Raw genomic sequence first — 16113 nt, 5'->3', positions numbered from 1 at the left:
ATATAATAAACAATAAAGGGGGCCGAAGGGAGACAAGAAACAAAACTAAACACAATAATCAATCTCCGGACCTGGTGTCACAAGTACAAGAGCATCTACATACATCTACATACAAAAATGTTGTATTTACATATCTATATAATTCAAAATACAAAAAAATAGACATGTACAAAAGAAGGTAAAATAGATAGCCTCCGGACAAGAAGACCTCATCACTATCCGAATCTACGACGATCAAGGGAGATCAACCACCCTTTGAGAATCTCTTAGTAAGAGCTGCATCAAAAAAGGTGCATAAATACAGTATGAGTGCTAAAATATTGGGTACTCAGTAGGTAATATAGGTCGATCAAGCATAGAAAGATCAAATATTTATAGAGAATCATGGTTGTTCTAAGCATTACAATGGAAAGGTTCTAATTCACGATGAGTAACAATCCAAAAAAGAGGGAAAAGAACACAAGACAGTGACAAGGAAACACTAAAGTACAAGACAGTCATAACATACATACAACAACTCACACAAATAGGATGATGAGATGCAAGTGATGAATACAAGAAAGTAGAAACCTCGAAGAATCCTTGAGCACCTGATACCTTAGACGCATCAACAAGTGCAACGTAGTGAAATATAACTCGTATCTCAATCGGCAGTCTTCTCAAAATGATACCTCAAGCTTAAAAGTGTAAAACTGGCCCAATATACATAAGAATTCATAACCAAGTATTTTTCCATTTTATGTGATTTAATTAAACTCTGAAAAAAGTTGTATTTTCACATATAAACTCTTCTCTTAATTTAACAAGGGAACCTCCCCTTAACAACTCAACATTTGGGGAAAACATAATGAAATCTATTCCCATTCCTCAATATAAAAATCCCAAAGTTTTTCAAGAATAAACAAGTGAAATGTGAGTACCATACTAACATGGAACTTCACTAGTCCAAGCTCGCAACCTCAAGCCCAACAACAAGGTAACTATTGGTTATTCATGAAGTACCTGAATGAGGAGCACTCACCAACTGTTGGCTGAAATAGTTGCCACCTATCTCATAATGTGTTCGATAATGAACGCCAAAATCTATATCATACTAAATGCAATACTTATAAAGGTGTGGCCATTACATGAAATTAGCTAAGTATGTAAGGTGACACTAAACATTAATCATTTCTCAATAATTATAAACATATTATATGGATATAATAAGTACAAATTTAAGATCAAGATATAAAGATCATTTGGAAAACTAGTTTCAAAATATATGAAGGTAAATTTAGTTCTATAGCTCTAAACTAAAAGTATAGCTTAGAATTCTACTCTGAACAATCGTGATGAAAAATCAAGTTTAAAGAAATAATAATGTTTGTATTGGGATTTTTATGCAACTTACATACAACATGTGACCACATATTGTTAAACCTCTAATCCCTGTTGGAAGTACTTCACTATATCATGCCAGGATATAGATACTATCTGTTAAATGTGGATCCACTAGTCGAGACCTTGGACTAAAAATGGCAACCTAAACTGGTGGAAGACCCTTTATCCTGTAATGAGAAAATAGTTTTAGGATTTTGTATTATTGGAAATCTGTGTCTGAAACGATATTTCTATTTGATCATAATAAAGATAAAGTAATGTCTGAAAATAAAGCATTATATAGTTCAAATTACTTTATTTGTAAAGTTCTAAAATGTTGGAACTAGTCATGCTAAATTTACTAAATTTTGTGATCATGTTCAAAACTAGAATTTTTTTATTTAAATAGATTGGAACATGTCAAATAATACTAAACATTTGTTCAAAACTTGATATTAGAAAAAAAGTTTATATTAGATAAACTGATGTCTGAAATAAATCATGATACTAGTTACAATTATTATTTTACTTAAGTTCGGAAATGCTTAAATTAGTTATTCTTATTGAATTTTGGGATCATGTGTGCAAAATATGCAATTTTTTATCAATATAGATTGGAACATGTAAAATTATGCTAAATATAATTTGCTTAAATCTTGGGATTAGAAAAAAATTGTAAAGACTCATGCATAGTCGCTTTAACAATAATAATATAGACATATTAATAAAAGAAAACCACATTTCAAGAAGTATTTATAGTTGGGTTTGAAACCTTATTCACAAAATAATAAAAATCATATTGTAAAATCGGAAGTTTTGGACATATGAGAATGAAAGAAATCCCTTATTGTCGTTCTACGTAAATACCTTAGTGAAGAAAAACTTGATGAAGAACCTTGAAAGAGAAATTCTAACTTGATATTTCTTCAGAATATTGTAGTGTGTAGTGAGAGGAGTGTAGTAGTTAAAGAGAGTTGAAACAAAGAATAATATTCTAAGTCTTTAACTATATTCATTATATATAAGAAATAGAGTAATTTATGTTGAATGAAGATGTTCATTTTGTGAAGTGTTTGATTCTTCAACGAATCATGAGTTGCTTGAGTTGTACACGTTGTTGGGTTGTTGTATCTTTGAGGGGAAAAGTCAAAAGTAATACTACTGGATCGGTGTATATTATACCGCAGTTGTCTTGAATCTCCTTAAACAGAGAGATATATGTGCCTAAACATAAAGATTTATTTATTCATTGTTGTCATTCTATATTCAACTGTAATTTATTGTATTTATGGTATATTACACAACCAGAGAGTGTGACAACCTCAAGTTAGGGATCATCATTTTGTCCATCGCTTTTGGCATACTGGAGCATCTTTAGAAAAATGATCATAACATTTTACTCTAGACTCAAATTTATGAATGTCTAATGGCATTGGAAAGAGGACACAAAGATCTTTTATTTGGTGGGAAATGGGACATATAACTCCTCCTATTCTAAGATGTATGTTCATTAGAAGAAGACCCAAGTAAAAACTTATACCAACTCACTTATTAAGGAGCTCTCAACTCAACTTTGTGCTAGAAGTTTACCAAATACATCAAAGACATATTTTAGCCAAGACCATAAGAACATTACAGTTATGTACATCAATTTCCACACCTATTGACATCACTTCACATACATGCATTAGAAGACCCCACTCACAATCCTACTCTAAGTTTACTAGTGCAATGTATATGTGCCCCATAATCTCACACATACTTAGTAAACCTATCATAAGACCACAAGCCTTAATATTCTATTTCACACATCAACAAGTAAGAGAAGACAACTCCATTCATGTCAACAAAACCTTCATCATATAGTCATAAGACCAACATAGTACATATAAGGACAAGACCACATCACATGGACCCATTAGGACTCAAACCATGCACTTCATCATAACAAGTAGGCAATTACTACAAAGTCATGTATAAGGAACATATACATAGACACATTCATTAGAACACCTTCCTAGGATTTCCTTCAAGATCCACTTGTGCAACACATAAGTGAAGTCCCATACCCTTACCTACACTAAGAAGCTAGCCTTAGGTTATCCTAGTTAGGGTCTTTACTTTACTTCCACTGTCCATTTTACTTTAGGAAAACTATAGCCTTAACCAAAAATAAGACCATGGGTGCTACATGGAATTTGGTGTTCATGGTCCTTACACAAATAGAAGGTGTTCTTACCTAGCCAAGGTAGAACATTAACACATGCTAGCATACTAGTTAATTCACTTGCTAGATCCTATGTAGCTAGCATAGTTATGAAACTTGGAGGTATATATGGAATCATTCCTCTATGCCCTTGGTCTATGAAGCTAACCACCTCATGAGGCTTATGGTGACCTACCTTCCTTCAACGGGAAAGGACACCCTCACTTCAAGTTCACTGGGTGCTAAGCTAAGTTCCCTATATTTAAAAGTCTTTATTAATTTTATCTTATAAAATTAGGCTTAGGAGATTGACTCCTCATATGATTAGATCATAGGTAATGGATGAGAGTTCATATACCTAAATCATGTGAGAAACTCTTTCACATGGACATCGCATATGTAAGAACCTATCTAGTTTTAGGATACACATGAGCACACCTTTCAAGGCCCCTCCATTAACTGGATCTTCATACATGTGTGTGTGTATACTTTTATGTGAGCAAACCTTTCACATAACACATGAATGTCACACATGTTCATATATCAATACATAAGTCTATAGGTATAACTATATGAACAATCCTTTCATATAAACACACCAAGACACTATGCACCTTCATACTTCATCATATTATATACTTAACAACATAACATACAAGTCATATACTTAACATGTCCATACATTCATTTTCATAAACATAGATAACGATACTTAGGAACTATTCTATCAAGATACACATGTGCAATGCATAGGCAAGGTCCCATACCCTTACCCATAATAGTACACCTATAAAGTCATCCTAGTTAAGGGATTACATAACATACTTCACATACATTTACCTTACATGCATAGTAGTAGACATCTAGTGAACTTTCATTAGACACTATTAACTTTTATTACATAGTAAGCATGCATAATGTGTGAGTATGTGTGTACTGGTCATCATGATTACAATGATCTTAACACAAACATTTACATTGATATACTAGCTACACAATCCTAGATTCACAACTAGAATAGAAGACTAGGCACAAGTTACACATATAGTAGACATCTAGTGAACTTTCATTAGACACTATTAACTTTTATTACATAGTAAGCATGCATAATGTGTGAGTATGTGTGTACATTGGTCATCATGATCACAATGATCTTAACACAAACATTTACATTGATATAAAACTAGCTACACAATCCTAGTTTCACAACTAGAATAGAAGACTAGGCACAAGTTACACATAATCTGATCATCATAACCATACATTCATATATTCATCAATTTGCCTTCAAAGACATAGTCAAAACATATATATAATGACAATAAAATAAACACCACCACCATAAGTGGACCATAGCACACAATGCCATACAAGGCTTTATCAACAATACTATAGAGAAGTAGAGAAGTAGAAGAGTAGAGCAATTCTTACCAATCCTTTAACCTTAGATCATCCTTGATCAATAAAAGTATTTCATAAACAATTCAATTATAGGGCAATACTAAATACACAATAACACAAACGAAATCATACTTAATTCCCTACAAGATCAAGATACCAACATAGACACTAAACAATCAATTCAATACAGAGTAGAGGAAATAGGCAATCCTACTAATTCGCTATAGCCTTGATCATCAATCATATTTTATCAATAATGTACATGTTAGGAAGTATCTAAAGATATCATTACTATAAAGGAATAGTGATTCATCTAACCTAAAATCGAGATCACATCACATACATAGCATTATCAATCAATATACTAGAAGAACCTAGATCAATTCATACAAGCCTTATTTAATTTGGTCATACGAGATTCATTCCCACAATTCAACCATGATATTAACCTAAGGCAGTAGCTACAATCATCTTAATATAATCGAATTCACATTCATAAATTATAAGGTCAATGTTACAATGAACACATAGAGACATAGGTTAGTCTTATTCCAATCTTCATATATTGATCCTCATGGATCAGTCCTCAACAATTCACCATCAATATACATAATAAATAGTAGACATGAGTAATTCAACTTAATAGAATCACAAATCCACCAATAACAAGCCACGATCACAATGCACATGCATAGGCTAAAGCGAGTTAAGCAAGGGACATGGGTTCACAATGCAAGTGGATTGAAATTCACGTTAAAACCAATACATTATCATCAATTCATCATGATTAAGACTTTTAAAACATTTTGAGAAAAAACCATGGCTAGATTGAAGAAAAAGAAGTTTGATCATGAAATATCTTTTGAAAACATTGAGAAGAACTCTCTAGATGGAAGGATAACTACAAATGAAGGATCACCATACCTTTATTCAGAAGAAAACCTCTAAACCTTGATGAAGAATCCATGGAAATCTAAGATCCAAGTTGTTCTTGAGTTTCACCTTCAATGGAGGTTCTAGAGAGAATATATTTGGAGGGAAGTCTAGTTTGTGTAGAATGGATTGAGAATGTATTGTTCATGTTTTTGATCACTTAAATACACCCAAAACAACGAAATAAACCAAGTAGGATTAGGTTAGTACGTGGGGTGACTTTCCCATTCACCCCTTAAATTAAACAGTCGCTAGGCAGCAGTTGTAGGCCACCATCGACGGGCACAAATGACGCCTAATAGGTCCATCGACGGACCCTACTGCAGGCCATCATTTGGGCCTGAGGCTTGACAACAGCCATAAGCCTTCACCATGCTAATTTTCCTTCGACCACTTCACCATTGACGGGCCGTTTGTCAACAAACGGGGCGTCGTTTGGTTCAGTCGATTGACACTGCCAAGACAATGTCTCGACAACCTTTTGGTCCTTCTTGAAGGCCTCGCATGGGAGTCGTACCCGGGCGTTTCCAATGTAAATATGAAAATTAACAAGCCAAGGACCTTAGACATCAGTTTCACCCAAAACAATTACATGCAACAAGTCCAAACATGCTAGGCATCATCTTGACACAGATACATGTCTCAAGGGCTAAGTTTCGAACGTCTTGGACGTTCTTGGTCGTTTCACCTCTAAAATTTCTGAAAATGAACATAATTCCTAAAAATATCATTTTTAATCATATAGAACCTCATATTCTCATGACACACACACAAGCATACAAAAACACATAAGGCCCCTTAGATGACTAGTCGTCGAACGTCTTGGTCGTCCACTGACGTTTGACTTTCAAATGAATTCAAATAACCCAAGCATACTTTAAGACAATTTCTTAACATTTTAACAAGCTTATATTCACAAGTGAGGCTCTAGACACCCCAACTTATTCTGGCGGTCTTACAGCGTTAGTACGAAACGTACCAAGTATGGAAACAATCATACAAAACATACGATATCTTAAAGGGTTAGTCAATAATAGACAAAATCATAAGAGATAAAGGAATAAGAATAACATGAATACAATAATCATAATAAAGCATCATAATCATATAAGAGTTCATACATAAATCATTTGTCCTTCTTACTCAAATGAACTATTTCATAAACCACCTCCAAGTATACTTATGCAAGGCTAAGGTAGCATCCCATACTACTCCCAAAGCTAAGAACCTCTCTTTAGTCATTCTTGATCATAATCCACTCTCATAATTAAGATTTAGGTTCATCATAACATATGAGCACTATGATCCTAGGCAACCTCAAAGCACACTTGTGCAATGCATGTGAAGTATCCCATTCTACCTCACACACTAAGCATATCTTGAAGTCACCCTATTACTTTCATTTCATTTGAGGAGTCTCTACTAGACCTACTTCATATTGACAAGTAACTATCCTCCTTAGTCAATCATGTCATGGAAAAAACTATAGCACTATACAAGCTAAGCATACATCATGTAGGGGTCATGTCATAGAAAGCTTCAAGCCCTACTTGTGTCATGGATGATTAACATCCCATACTACGATCCACACTAAGTACTTCTCTAGGCTATGTGATACGCTCAAATTATACCTCCCTGAAGAAGTATAAAAGGTCGCGATCAAGTAGAGAACCTAATTATTAGGTTGGGTCGATCCCACGAGGAAAATAGTTCAAACTTAGCTTTAATTCACAATATTATACGTTTAGTCAAGATCTTTCCAAAGCAAATAAGTAAAAGGGGGGTTTTGTTTGACAAAATTTGTTAACTGTTTAAGTAGAAGTTGAACAAATAAACGTTAGTTTTATCAAAATGAGAGAGTAACTAGGGTATATGTGTTCCTCACAGCTTCATAACGCAGTATTCCTAAAAATAGGAATCCTTTATTAGTGTATCACATGCAAAGTGGTACGTTAGACATCGCTAAATCCTTGGTCCGACATATAAAGAATTTCACCCCGCACCTTGGTCTGGCTATGTATGTAAACTATACTAACCCTTACCTTCACCTGATATTAGACATCATAATCGATGTATGACTTAGTTATTACATCGCACCAATCCACACTAGCCTATTAGAGAGTATCAACTAAATCTATGTTGATAATTCTTTTCCTATTACTACCTCCTTGGTCCGACAAATAACAAGAAGGCGAGTTCTAAAGCGTGTACTCGTTAAAAAGACTTCTAAGCGAAAGAATTATCAATGCATGCAAAAACACTATTGTTGATACCCAATTTTGACCGACCTTATTTTTTTAGGAATACTATTTTATTAAATACGTATTTGAAGTTTAAAGTTTTAGTCGATTTTTCTCAAAAATTATATATTTTAGTATCGCTTAGTTTATAAAATTATCGTAAATATTATTGTAATATTTTAAAATTATTAATAAATATCAAATGTTTTAAAATTTAAATGATTTTCAATTATATAAAAATAATTTAATATATGTAGTATTTTAATAAAATAGTAATTCCTACACTTTCCTTAAAACTATTTAAATTCTAGCCTATTCTATTATAATTTCTTTCAATTCTAGCTACTCCAACTAAATTTTATTTCAATCATAGCCCCTCTTTATTTTCAATTCTAGCCAATTTAATTGCATTTTTAGACATTCCATATCTTGTCCCATCTAATATTAAGACTTCATCACATCCATCCATCTTAAAAAGAAATCCTAGATCGAATCCTAACCCTCCATCTCTATCTAATCTAACGGTTGTGATTGAATCCCTATTCTCTTTCTTCAACACCAAAAGACCCCAAAACCTAAAACATTTTTTCATCTCCTTCTGTTCCTCCCCTTTCTCCAGCCCCCCCCCCCTTCTTCTCCCTCTTCAGTCGTCCCTCTACCCCTTCTCCGACAACCAGGCGCCACCGCCCCCCTCTTCCTCTTTCTCTCCTCTTCTCCCTCCTTCCTCTCCTCCCTTCTCTCCCTTTCCCTCTTCTTCCCTTATTTCTCCCTTCTCTCTCCCCGCCTGAACCCCCTCTCTCCGCCTCCCTCTTCTCTTCTCCCTCTTCTCCTCTCTCTCCGCCTCCCTCTTCTCCTCTCCCTCTCGCTCCATCTCTCCTCCTCGTTTCCCCCTCTGTCTTCCCCTTCTACTTCACCTTTTCTCTTCTTCTTCTTTTTGCAGAGACAGCAGAACCAACACCAGCCGCGAAACAGCAGCTCTGGCGGAGGAGCAACCACGAGGACATCAATCTGACAAGGTGCTGAAGCAGCCAGCAGCCCTGCGCAGCAGCAACAACGAACAAGCAAGGCCTTCGCGCCTTCATCACCGTCAAAGTTCGATGACTGATCTGTTGAGATCCGTCTCAGTAAGTTTTAATGTAAATGATGTTAAGCTTTTTACATCTTAGTTATCATAAGATGAATATTTCTTGAATTTGAGTCTGTATCGATCTTGCTGTATTTTCTTTGCTTAAATATTGTTCGTTAATTGCGTGTAATATGTTGTTAAAAGCGTGTCATTAAGGAATCATTCACTCTTAAGGTTCAAATAGAAGAAATCCTATGTTTAGATTGTAGATTTGCTGTGTTTGAGTTAAAATATATCCGTAAAGCCTGTTAATATCGTATCCTTCTGTAATTTGGAATAATCATTAATAGGTGTGTTTATTGAATTTTTTTTAGTCGCCTAATTCATTTTACACCCGTTAATGAAGTTTGTCAATATCTTATTCATGGTATTTTTATATTCTTATTTGGGAATAAAATAAAAAAAATGTATCAATATTCAAATTAGTTCTTCTAGTTGGATCTCCTTTATTTAAAGGAAAATAATATTACTCTCCTTAATTTTATTGTTACTCGTTTATATTTGACAATAAGATTTGTAAATATAATTTTGACTCCTTTGAAATAGAGAAAAATAATATTAATTGATCTATTTTTTCTTAATTTTAAATTTATTGATTCACTTACTTGCTTATTTATGGTAGATTAATATTTTGTGATTTTGGCTTCTCTTTATTTAAGGAAAATATATCCTACTCTTCCTAATTTATTCTTATTTATTTATATTTTGTAGCATAATAATAATTTAATATTATTTTGGTGCTTCTTTATTTTAGGTAAAATAATATTGTCTTCCTAACTTTATTATTACTTATTTATTTTGGTAATGAGTATTTTAAATATTTTTATGATTTTGGTTCCTTTTATTTAAAGAAATATATATTACACTCTCTTAATTTATTCTTACTTGTTTATATTTGGTAATGAAGTATTTTAAAACTTTCTGATTTGGTCCTCTTTTATAATATGGAAAATAGAATATTAATTGATTATTTAAAAAATATTTGTTTACCTTATTTGTTACCCCCTCTTCTACTATATAAGAGACCCCCTTTTCATTCTTTTAAGACACTCACATCTTTCATAACAAGTTCTCTCATTCATTCTCTCTCAAGACAAGAACTAGACTTCATAACTCTCTCATTGCTCTCTTGTTACTCTTGAACGAAATAGGTTTCCGGTAATTTTCAAGTGCTACTTTGCTACTTTACTTTTGTTCGAGTAAAGGTTGGATCAACTTGTTTCCATTGCTACCATTCCTAATCTGCTTAACCGGTTAGTATTCTTAATTAGCATTTACATTATATTTTTTATTCGTACATTTGTATAAGCTCATTGTTCTATTCCTTTTGTTATGTATAAGATGTTAAATAATTGCATGTGTCTCATCTTGTCTAAAATAAATTTGATTACTTGTGTAGTTATGTGATTGCTTTGACAGGTTTCAAACTTGAAGTTCAAGTTGAAGAAGAGAGATCATTTGTCTAATTCATATTTGAATATATTTCTTATGTATTTATTTAACTTTTTTTGTAATATTCGTATAACACTGAAGCTCCCATAAATGATATAAGATTTGGGGGATTGGCTATAAGGGGAGGGGGATATATATACATGCTAATTGTTTTCTTTGCTAATTATGTCTTTTACTGTGTGATTGATATAAATTTTTCGTCTATTACTAATGTCATTAGAATAGGCAACCTATTGGAATCACCCAAATAGTCTATTTAAAATCAATTATTTGTTTGCCTTGTTTAATTAGTTTGAACCAATGGGAGCTTGTAATATTAATAAAGTTAGTAACCTAGATCTTAGATTTTATATGTTAATAATTTTTTAGCATGCTAATGAACTTAACAAGAGAAAGCGAACCTTGTAAAAGTATCAATGTCATGATTGTTAATGTAAACCTTACTGATTTCCATATGTTCACCTAGAAATCATGTTTATAGGTGTGTAAATAAATTTTTAGCATACTCACTCCAATAAAATTTATTGTGCATATTTTTGCCCCCTCTTAAATTAGCTAATATTATTAATTAGTATTCTTATTTGTCCTCTTGAAGATTTCGCACTTATGATGCAATATGTTGTTTTCTTAAAATAATAATCATAATAATAAAATAAAATCATTTCATGTATTTAACAAATTACTTGACTTTTGAATATATTTCATAGTAAGATCTTTGTATTTAATAAATTTACTACATTAATGTTATACTAGTTTTCTTTCTTACAAAGTTTTGCAACATGATTTTCTTAAAAGTCATTATTCAATCCTCCTTTTAAACTTTGGATTGATTATGACATTGTTTATTTTTGAAAATAAATTATAAGCACTATCTCCTAACCTATCGTTAGTGGGAAAGTCAAAGGAACTACGAGGTCTAGTTCCAATTTTTAAATTAAACCGACACGTCCCCGGAAGTACCACCTACCCATTTTAAAGGAATTATGTGTATTTATATGTAAATATTCATGTGCCTATATGCAAACTGAATCTTTTAAATCTTTTTCAAAAATATATACTATTGTTATTTTTCTAAGACCAACCTCAAATCAAAATTGTTTCTATGGTAGAGGAGCGCTTAACAATATCGTGGCATCACCCCTATAAAGAAACAAACATTTTTTTAAAACTAAAATTTCCATTCAAAATTTGCTCAATTTTATTAAAAAAAATTTACTTTCGCACATATTAATTGCTTAATATTTGCAATATTTGTTTATCACATAGATCGTATGTTCAAATAATAAATAATTGGACTTATCTTAATTGTTTAATAATTTATTTGGGGTAGCTTAAAATAAAAAAAATAATTTAGTGGCTTATTTATTAGTCTATTTTTATCTCCTCGCTTATCTTTATGTAATTGATTACTATTTCTTGTGTTTATTATTTCTATCACCTTCTAGCATGTTTAATATTAATTGAAGTAATAACATAAGCTATTTGTTCAATTTGTTTATAACATAGTCTCGTATGTTAAATAAAAAAATAAATTTGATTGTTTATTTAGTGCTATCACCTAGCCTTGCATATCTAAATTAATAAAAAAAAATAGTCTTAATTGTTTTATATTTGTTATCACTTAGAAAGCTTAAATAAATTAATAAATGAAGTGACCTATTTGCTACTTGTAACCCCCACCTAGATTGGATGAGATACGGTCGGGACTCACATTTGTGGACCTCGAGGGTTCCCTAACACCTTCCTCTTGAGGTAATTTGAACCCTTACCCTGATCTCTGGCTCGTTGACCTTATCTAGACTTAGTTAGGTTAGATAGGTGCCCTAACACGCCTTAATTCGTAAGGTGGCGACTCCAAACTCAAAATCCCAAAAGAGTTCTTAGGTCGTGCACAAAACCCATTTTTGCGAAAAATGGGGCGCGACAGAATGGAGACTCTGCTGGGGATATTAGGTTCTTACCATTACGTGTTTCATGCTTAGTTATGTGGGGTTTACTTTATTTTGGTTATTTCACTATTTGTTAGGTGCTTGCCATGTTTAGTTATCATTTTGTTGCCTTATTTACTGTCTTCTTTCCATGTCTCACCCGTTCCCTCTTCCTTAATTGTTTCTTATCATGTTTCACCTTTTCCCTTTTCCCTTATTTGTTACTTACATGTTTAATCCCATACCCTCTTTCCTTATTTGCGTGATTTTTTTTAATACCTTTATATGTTTAAATTTCTTTATTTATTTATGCTTATTTATTTATTTATCATTTTATAAATTGTATATATGTTAACGTTTTCCAATTTAAATGCTAAGTGTTTATTGCTTTGATAACTGGCATTCCGCTCATACTTCACCAATTGGGACCCTCTTTCATTTTTTTAATTTTTTTCTCGTGATGTTGTGCCTTTGCCCTCTCACAACTACTCTAATTCTATTCAAATACCCATTATAGAGAGTCGGCATATGCGTGGACGTAACGGATAGTTTTACTACCGTGAAGCCACGAGCCTCTCGCATAGAATCCCTTTCAAGTCCGTGTCAAGCCAACTCTTAGAAGTCCTGGTTAGGTAATACATGCTGCATAAGCCCTAGGTGGTTTGACCCTTGGTGTCATTCCACATAATTAGTAGCCACCCTCTCGTCTAAAGGGCCGCAACACCCTTAGACAAATTGCATACTTATGTGTCAACGTGATCATAATAATTAAATCAAGCCAACGTTGTCAAAATGGAGTTTAGAAGTCATTTGTTACTTTGTTTGCAGAGTCATGGCTCACCTCATTTTCCCAACACGCAAATGGTGGTCAAAGTTAATCCTATTTTGAAGACTTGGTGGGAAGATATTCAAAAAAATCGAGAGTTAGAAGCAAATGAACTCTTAGGCGGCCTCACTGCTTTGATCTCCGTAAAGTCAGATCAACACTTCATCAAGGCATTGTTGAAATTCTGGGACACTGAGAGGTTAGTCTTCAAATTCAAGGATTTTGAGCTAACCCCAACAATCGAAGAGGTTGGAGGATTCCTGGGTCTCGCATACAAAGAGAGGGAAATGATTGTTCCACACAGGCCAAGTCCAAAATCATTTCTGAAGCAAATGGGCATGTGTCATAATCCAAGTCTACTTTTGTCTGAAAGAAGGTTGGATTTCTTTAGAGTTATTATATTCACGCTTTGGGGATGAGGAAGGTCATCAAAACTTTCACAAAGAATTTGCTTGATCTTCTGCAAAATGGGAAAGATATCGTCTTAATGCATTCGTCGTCGCCCTATTAGGCTCATTGGTTTTTCCTAGAGAAAGAGGAAAGATCCACACCGGCTTGTGTTACGTGGTTCGTATGTTGGCTCGAGGTGGGAAGACCTTAGTCCCCATGATACTTGCATAAATTCGAAGAGCCTTGACTGCATGCACCAAAGGAAAAGATACTCTGAGGGGTGCAACTTTCTGCTGCAACTTTGGGCCGTCGAACATTTCTACCAAAGAGCTAATAAAGTAGACATTGTTAGAGGGACTATAGGGAACAAAATTATCAACCATCGCCTAAGGATAAAATCTTTTATCTCCCCTGTGGGAACGGAGGACTGGTTCACACACCAAAAGGAGCGCTCAGCCATTGAAATCCAATGGAGGTATTATTGGTTGAAGCCACGGCGTGCCATCATAAGAGGAAATGAACTTTACTTCATCGAGCTTATCGGTTTGAATGGTGTGCAACCATATGCACCACTTCAAGTCCTTCGGAAATTCAGACAGATCCAAATGATACTTCTGCGATCCAACATGAGCCACTATGGATATGACTTTGGGTCAGAATTACCGCAAGTGAACACTATACTGCGAAGATGGGAGAATGTGATAACTATCGATGTTCAAGAGTACCGACCTTTCTGCACACCTGAATATTACGTATGGCTTTTAGAAGACGCAGAGCATAGAGATTTGAGCGAAGGAGGTCTTCCTTGTTTTGGCGATGAAAAGGAGAGAAGATGGGCTCGCAACCTTCTCAACACCGATTATGACATTACCCCAGAAATGAGAAAGCAGATTGTGCCTAACATTGGAGAGCAACATAATTGAAGTTTTTTTTTCCTCTTTATTCCCCATGTGTTATCCCTAGCCCTTTAGTTATCTCTAGATTGATGTAATAAATAGAATTTATTTCAATAATTGAAAGTCGTTTTGTTGTCTAACTCTAAACTCCAAATTGGAAAATAAGGCTTGAATTAATTATTATGCATCACTTATGTGTCGCTTAGGCCTAGCTCTGGCTCAACGAGGTCCCGTGCATTTAGGGCTTTAATCTCAAAACAACATGTTGTTATTATGATATTATCCTAACCCCCTAACTGTTTTATGTTGATTCTACTATTTTCCCATTTCCCAAGGTTGATCTGTCTTTCATCCTGGCAAATACACGATCAAAAGGGAACCCCCTTCTCCTTTTTCTCAAAGAGCAAGCTCCAAAGATAAAGGTAAAATGGTTGACGACAACAGCACCAATGAAAGGGTAGAAGCTTCTGAGGGAGGACAACTTCAAAATGATCTTGTCCTAAGACTTGAGCGCAAGATTCTAGAATTTGAAGAAGAGGTAGCCCACATGCGCGATTTGGCAAAGCTGTCTATCTCTCTTGGAACCCAATTTGGAGAAAACATAGACAATCTTCCTCACACTAACCAAACAACCATGCCAAACAATCCTCCAATCAATATATCCCGACCTGAACCCACTCGTCCAAATACCTTTCCACCACCCCACGCCCAAAATACCCAAGTTCTATTCCACCACTATAACCAACAAACCAAACCAACCTTCCCAGAAACAACCCCAAACGCAAATCTCCCATATACTCTTGGAAAAAACAACCTCAATCCAATATACATAGAAACTGCCCCTCTGACCCATGAGCTCCATCAATCAGAGTCCTACCAAAAGGACATTCTAATAATAAACCTGACTGAGAGATTAGACAGCTTGACCAACAGGGTACAACATGTTGAAGGAAACAAGAGGTTAGGTGGATTGAGCTATGAGGATCTGTGCATGCACCCTGATGTAGAACTGCCCGAAGGATACAAGCTTCCAAAATTTGAAAAGTTCAATGGCATTGGGGATCCCAAAGCCCACCTACGAATGTACTGTGACAAACTTGTAGGAGTGGGAAGAGACGAGAGGATACTCATGAAGTTGTTTTTGAGGAATCTTACTGGGGAGGCCCTAGCATGGTATATTGAGCAAGACTCGCGAAAAATGGGTAGAGTGGGTTGATATGGAAATTGATTTCATGAATAGGTTTGGTTTTAATATAGAAAATGCACCTGATTGGTTTTACATTAAAAATTTGAAGAAGAAACCGAGTGAATCCTTCAAAGGATATGCCATAAGATGGAGGTCTGAAGCGGCTA

The sequence above is a fragment of the Solanum pennellii genome, chromosome 5 (genome assembly GCF_001406875.1).
Source record: "Solanum pennellii chromosome 5, SPENNV200".
In the NCBI taxonomy this organism is placed as follows: Eukaryota; Viridiplantae; Streptophyta; class Magnoliopsida; order Solanales; family Solanaceae; genus Solanum; species Solanum pennellii.
Note: the sequence above shows the minus strand (reverse complement) of the source record.